Consider the following 7,347-nt stretch of genomic DNA (forward strand, 5'->3'; position numbering starts at 1 on the left):
CCAGAATTTTCGGGTCAAAGCGGATGAAGACCCCGCAGGTTTTATAGATAAGATGTTGAGGGCGCGAGAATAATACATACGTCGATACTGAGTCAGTGGAGTTAGCATCCTATAGATTGCGGGATATAGCCGTCCTTTGGTATAATAACTGGACTTCTTCGAGAGGGAAAAATGTGCCTCCCCCTGTATGGCAGGAGATCGTTGATGCTTTCATCCGCCATTATTTGTCACCTAAGATCCGTCGGGCCCGAGGGCGACGTTCTTGAATTTAAAGTAAAGAAATATGAGTGCCGGGGGGTATAGTCTACGTTTCAATTCATTTGCTAGGTATGCTCCGACCATGGTAGCCGATATACGAGACCGGGTGCACCGATTTGTGAGTGATTTAGGGCCACGTTTGATCAAAGCGCTTTGAGCGGCTTCACTTCGGGGAAGGGATGAACATTTTCCGTATTCGGAGCTCGCGTCCGAAAATTTAGAAGAGCAGCGACGAGCGCATAAGGGAGAGCGTGATATGGATAGAGGACATAGTAAGAGGGCCAGGTCTGCCGGTGCTAGTAGTGAGTATAGAGGGGGTCAGAGGCAACCGTATTCCAGATATTCAGGGCAGTCCGTGGCTAGTGCACCTCCTCGATTCGCGGGCAGGAGATTTGACCGCCCTATTTATTCTGGACCGGGTCAGAGTTCGAGAGTTTTGGGTCCTCAGTTTGGAGGTGATCTTAGACAGGGGAGGCCACAGGTGCCGCGATGCAGCCAGTGCGGTAGATTACATTTGGGCCAGTGTCGCTGAGGCTCAGATGCCTGTTATGCCTGTGGCCAGGCGGGGCATATGATGCGTAATTGTCCCTCAATGAGTGGCAGAGTTGGGGTCTAGCCCACAGGATCGATGGCGGTTCTTCGTCCGTGCGCCTTATATGGCGGACTCCCAGGACTTCGACGCCCGCGAGGGGAGAGGGGAGCTTCCAGTTCGAGTGGCCCTCAGCCCCGTATATGTGCATTAGCCGGGCAACAGGATCTTGAGTCCTCCCGTTACGTTTTCACAGGTATATTATCAGTAATCTCCTATGATGTTTATGCATTGATTGATTTGATTTCTACTTTGTCATATATCACTCCTTATGTTGCTGATCGTATTGGGGTGAAAACAAGGCTAATCAAGCCTTTCGAAGTGTACACTCCGGTTGGTGACCCGGTAATAGCTAGACAAGTATACAAAAGCGTGCGATTGTGGGTCCGTGATCGTCACCTTTGTGGATTTGATCGAGCTGGAAATGTTAGACTTTGATGTTATTATGGGCACGGATTGGTTGGCTTCCTGTTATGCTAATGTGGATTGCAGAACAAAAGCGTTTCGATTCCAATTCCCAGGAGAACCAGTGCTGGAATGAAAAAGTAACACAGCGTCTCTAAGAGGTAGGTTTATTTCCTACCTCAAAGCAAAGAAGATGATTAGAAAAGGCTATATTTATCATTTGGTCGGGTTCGCTGACACGAACGAAGCCGCCGACCGTACGATACATTTAGGTAGTGAATGAGTTTCGGATGTATTTTCGGACGAACTTCCAGGCCTTCCACCAGAACGGGAGATTGATTTTACTATTGATATGCTACCGGACACTCAACTTATATCTATTCCTCCTTACAGAATGGCTCCTGCAGAATTGAAAGAGCTGAAAGATTTGCTTGAGAAGGGATTTATTAGACCCAGTGCATCGCCATGGGGAGCACCTGTCTTGTTCATAAGAAAGAAAGATGGTTCCTTGCGAATGTGCATTGACTATAGGCAATTGAACAAGGTGACGATAAAGAATAAATATCCGCTTAGAGAATCGATGATTTATTTGACCAATTGCGGGGTGCTAAGTGGTTCTCAAAAATAGATGCGAGATCGAGGGGTATCACGAGTGAGAGTTAGAGAAAAAACATCCGAAAGACGGCTTGCGAGAACTAGATATGGTCATTATGAATTTCGGGTAATGTCGTTTGGCACGACTATGTTTATGAATTTGATGAATAATGTTTTCGGGCCTTTCCTATATCTATTTGTAATTGTGTTTATCGATGACGTTACGGTATACTCTCGGTTAGAAGCAGAGCATGCAGATCATTTACGTATTGTCCTTGGGATTCTTCGAACTCAAGAATTATATGCAAAATTTTCAAAATGTGAGTTATGGCTGAATTCTGTAACTTTTCTAGGCCATATTATCTCAGCTGACGGCATCCGAGTAGATACTCAGAAAATTGAGGCTGTGAAGACTTGGCCAAGCCTACGACAACACTACGGAGGTCCGTAGCTTTACGGGACTAGCGGTTATTATAGAAGATTTTTAGAAGCATTTTCTCCTATTTACGCACCATTGACGAAGCTAACTCGGAAATCGAAAATTTCAATGGACCGACGCTTGTGAACGCGGATTTCCGGGAATTGAAAGATAGATTGACTTCGACCCAGGTTCGATACTTCCAGATGGATCAGAAGGCTATGTTGTTTATTGTGATACCTCCGGTGTTGGATTAGGATGTGTGTTGATGCAGCACGGTAAGGTTATTGCCTATGCTTCCAGGCAGTTGCGGAAACCTAAGGAGAATTATCCGACCCATGATCTTGAATTGACAGGGTTATTCATGCACTAATGATGTGAAGACATTATTTGTATGGTGTTCATGTTGATATTTATACGGATCACAAGAGTCTCGGTATATTTTCAAGTAGAAGGAGTTGATGTGGTGGCCGATTCTCTTAGCCATAAATCTATGGGCGATCTATGTGATGTTCGACGGAGAAGAGAGAATTAGTCCGTGAGCTCCACCGGCTAGTTGGCCTAGGAGTTCGCTTAATGGACTCGGGCAATGCGAGAGTTGTCGTGCGTAATCTAGCTATTTCATCCCTAGACATAGAGGTGAAAAGGCACCAACATGAAGATTCCAAGTTGCGTCATTACGAGATACACTTCCCCAAGAAGAGAAGTCACCATTTGAGATTTCTGCAGATGGGGTTCTTAGGTATTGAGGCCGGCCATGTGTCCTGGATGTTGCAGTACTGCGCCGTCAAATTATGGAAGAAACCTATTACTCTCGCTATTCCGTTCATCCAGGAGCGACAAAAATGTACCATGATCCCAAGTCAATGTATTGGTGGGACGGAATGAAAAAGAATACAACAGAATTTGTACCTCAGTGCCCGAACTGTCAACAAGTAAAAATAGAGCATCAAAAACCAGGAGGATTGTTGCAAGCTACGGAAATTCCAACCTGGAAATGAGAAGTGATCAACATGGATTTTATTGTAGGTTTACCTCGTTCCCGGCGTAAGTATAACTCCATATGGGTGATTGTTGATAGACTCACGAAGTCAGCTCATTTTCTACGAGTCAGAACTATATACTCAGCAGAAGATTATGCAAAGTTGTATCTTAAAGAAATAGTGCAACTTCATAGTGTCCCTGTGTCCATCATTACTGATAGAGGAGCACAATTTACAGCCAAATTCTAGAAGTCCTTTCAAGAAGGTTTGGGTACTCAAGTGAGACTTAGCACCGCATTTCATCCCCAAACTGACAGACAAGCTAAACGCACTATTCATACCTTGGAATATATATTGCGAGCATGTGTATTAGATTTCATAGGTAATTGGGATGATCATTTGCCACTTATTGAATTTGCATATAACAATTGCTATCATTCCAGTATCCAGATGGCCCCGTACAAAGCTACATACGAAGGAAGTGTAGATCGCCAATTGGGTGGTTTAAAGTAGGAGAGACACAACTAATAGGTCTGAATTGATTCAGCAAGCAGTGGAAAAGATCAAGTTTATTCGGGATCGATTATTGACAACCCAGAGTCGTTAGAAATCGTATGCAAACAATCATCGATGAAACTTAGAATTCCAAGTTAATGATTGGGTATTCCTGAAAGTGTCGCCGATGAAAGGTGTAATGAGATTCGACAAGAAGGGTAAGCTTCGTCCTCGGTATATTGGACCTTATAAGATTGTGCACAAGGTAGGCCAAGTGGTTTATGAACTAGATCTACCTCTAGAGCTTGACTCGGTCCATCCGAGTTTTCATGTGTCGATGCTCGTAAGTGTGTTGGAGATCCTTCCCGGAATTATGCACCGTAAATGATGTTCAAATTACGGATAAGTTGGCTTGTGAAGAAGTACCCATTGCCATACTAGATAGGCAAGTGCGGAAGCACAAAACTAAGGATGTAGCTTCGCTTAAGGTTATGTGGAGAAACAATAATAGAAGAGATGACTTGGGAAAAAGAAGAAGAAGATATGAAGTTAGATATCCGTATTTATTTCCCACCTCCGAAGGGACTCGAGCGTAGAGACGCCATTATCCCCCGTGCATGAAATACTTTCTTTTAATGCTTTTGGGTCGTGTGTTGCCATGTTTTCTTACCGTTTCTATTGTAGCCCTGTAAGGCGATGTTATTTTGGGTTTCTGTGATAGGATGGTAGTGCCATATTATAGGGGAAACTCTGGTGAAATTTCTGTAGAATCCCCGAGAACCTAACATTCGAGGACGAATGTTCCTGGGGGGGGGGGGAGAGTGTTACACCTCAAAAATTCGTGTTGTTGTTCTATGAATAGACTAACGCGAGCTTGAGGTGGACATGAAGTCCTTATGACTTTAAGGAGGGCATTTGGTAGCTTTAAAGTGCATACTACAAGATTTTGAAGTTATATGAATCGGTGAAACTAAGTTTGTCGAAGGAAGCAAAGTACAAGTCGTGTTTGGTGAGGTTTTGGTGATTATCGAGGTAGCGATTATTTAGTAATGTCTAGGGAGGAGTTATAGGGCTCCTTAGATGGTTAATTAAGTGTTAAACAAGTGCCAAAAAGACTCCATAAGGATTTAAGATCAAACGAATCGATGAATATAATTTTGGAAAAGGTGAGTTATATGACCACATATATGGTCCGTACAACGATTCTGATGAAGGTTCATCACTGGTGAAATTATACGGTCACTTATACGGACCGTATAAGTGTCCATATAACCATGTCGGGCAGCTTTATTTTCTTGTTATAAATAAGTGACCCAAGTTCTTATTTCTCATTTCCCATCTTCTCCACAACTCTTGAGAGCTCTAGAATATTCCACACACCATATCAACACAAACCCAAGAGAAATCAAGGATTAAATACCAAGAATCAAGAGAATCAAGTGCAGAGAAGCTCACGAGGGTTGGTAGAAGCCAAGAATTCCTTTGGTATTGAAGTTGGGGTTTCTCTCAAGTGAAGTATATTCATCCAAAGTTCATTCTTATACGATCAAAGGTGAGTTTCACATCTATATCATGTAATTAAGAGTATTTGGTTGTTGAGTAACTTGAATGAAGGAAGGAAGAAGAATATGAAGCTCAAATATGGATTTAATGGTATTCTTGAATAGTGAATTAATTTGAGTCATGATTCTTAGTGTACGTGATGCTAATGACATTGAAGAAGTATTATATGAAAGTGAATATGGTGTGTGTTGTAGTTATGATTATGGATGATTTTGAAAGGGAGTCTTGACAATTGAACAATGCTTAATTTGAAGAAGTCTATTGAACTCTGTTTGTTCACGACAAAGAGCCAAAGTTATGAGAAGCTTTGATGCGCGAGCGTAAAAGCGGACCGTAACTCCTCATAACACAAATCAAGTCAAATAAGTTTTCGTATTCTTTTATGAAATTTATTAGAATAAGATTTTATTATAATTGTACCGAGTGGATTCAACGGCTTCCAACTCTTTTCTTTTTAAACTTTTGAATAAGTTGTTTGTTTTATTTTGTGTAATTTATAATTTCAAAACCTCTTCTTTCATCAATTTTATTCTCTCAAATAGTAACCAAGACAATACACATCTGTAGCCTAGAATTTGACAAAGTACGAGCGAATTTTACTATGCACTTTGGCCTCGTCAAATTTTTGGCGTCGTTGCCTGACATTTGTAAACATCTACTTCAAATTAGTTGTCTTATTACTACTTTGAGATTTCTTTCTCGTACTACTTCTTCAAGTACTCTGTACTCTAATTCCTGACAAGTTTTGGGGAACAAAACTTGAAGATACCATCATTATTTATTATTATTATTCTTGTTGTTGTTGTTGTTGTTGTTGTTGTTGTTGTTGTTGTTGTTGTTGTTGTTATTGTTCTTATTATTATTGTTCTATTATTATTGTTATTGTTATTATTATTATTGTTACTGTTATTATTATTATTATTGTTCTTATTATTATTGTTCTATTATTATTGTTATTATTATTATTGTTATTAGTATTAGTACTACTACTACTACTACTACTACTACTACTACTACTACTATTATTATTATTATTATTCATGTTATAAAAAAAAAAAAATTCAAGTATACTAGTATCTAATAAGTGCTAGGAGAAAGTCTAAAAAAAAAAAAAAAAAAAAAAAAATATGCTTTGACTATGAACTCACTTCACACACTCTAAAAATGAAATTCAACCAACCAAGTGAAAGTCTTGTTGAGCAGGTAGAAAAATATTGCCAAAAGGCCATCAACTGTGACTATTGCGGTAGCAACCATGTAACGACCTGTTTGGTCGTTATAGTCTTTTCGGCACTTCCTCTCTTTTTCGAGATTGGTTAGCTCATTTTGACCCGTAGGGACTGTTGACACGCTTCCCGAGGTGTCTAGATTTGATTCGGGCGACTTTTTGTGAAATTTGGGCTTTAAGCGAAAAAAAATTGACTCAAAGTTGATTTTTGGGTAAACAGACCTCTTCAAAAATTCATTGATTCCGAGAGGTCCGATGGTCGTTTAGAACTTATGTGTATATCTGGTTTGGTTCCCAATGCACTCAGATGCATTTTGGAACTTGGGTTGGGAAGTTAGAAAAGAGGTATCAGGGGTTGACTCCGTCAACAAGACATCCGTTGGAAATTCCAAGGCCACGAGTGTCACGACCCAGCCCCGTGGGCCGCGACTGGCGCCCTATTTGGACACCCAAACGGACTTTCATATCAAATCATCACAATTTACCTTAGCTCAGATATCATATTCATTAATTTAAGCAGACGTAAAAATAAATACCAACATAAGCGGTCGTGAATATATTATGCCAGATCAGAGTCAGAAGAGCGGCGGAATATACATCGCCGAACACATATATACACATATGCGGACATATACGGGCCGCTATGGCCCCCCGGACAAACGGACCGCATAAAGATACGAATCACAACAAAAACGAACATACATAGGACCCTCGAACCACATAGATGACTACGGAGGCCTCTCAAACTCCGAACAAAACATATGACGGGACGAGGCCCCGTCGTACCCAGATAGTCCAAATGTACAAAAACATA

The sequence above is a fragment of the Lycium ferocissimum genome, chromosome 5 (genome assembly GCF_029784015.1).
Source record: "Lycium ferocissimum isolate CSIRO_LF1 chromosome 5, AGI_CSIRO_Lferr_CH_V1, whole genome shotgun sequence".
Classification (NCBI taxonomy): domain Eukaryota; kingdom Viridiplantae; phylum Streptophyta; class Magnoliopsida; order Solanales; family Solanaceae; genus Lycium; species Lycium ferocissimum.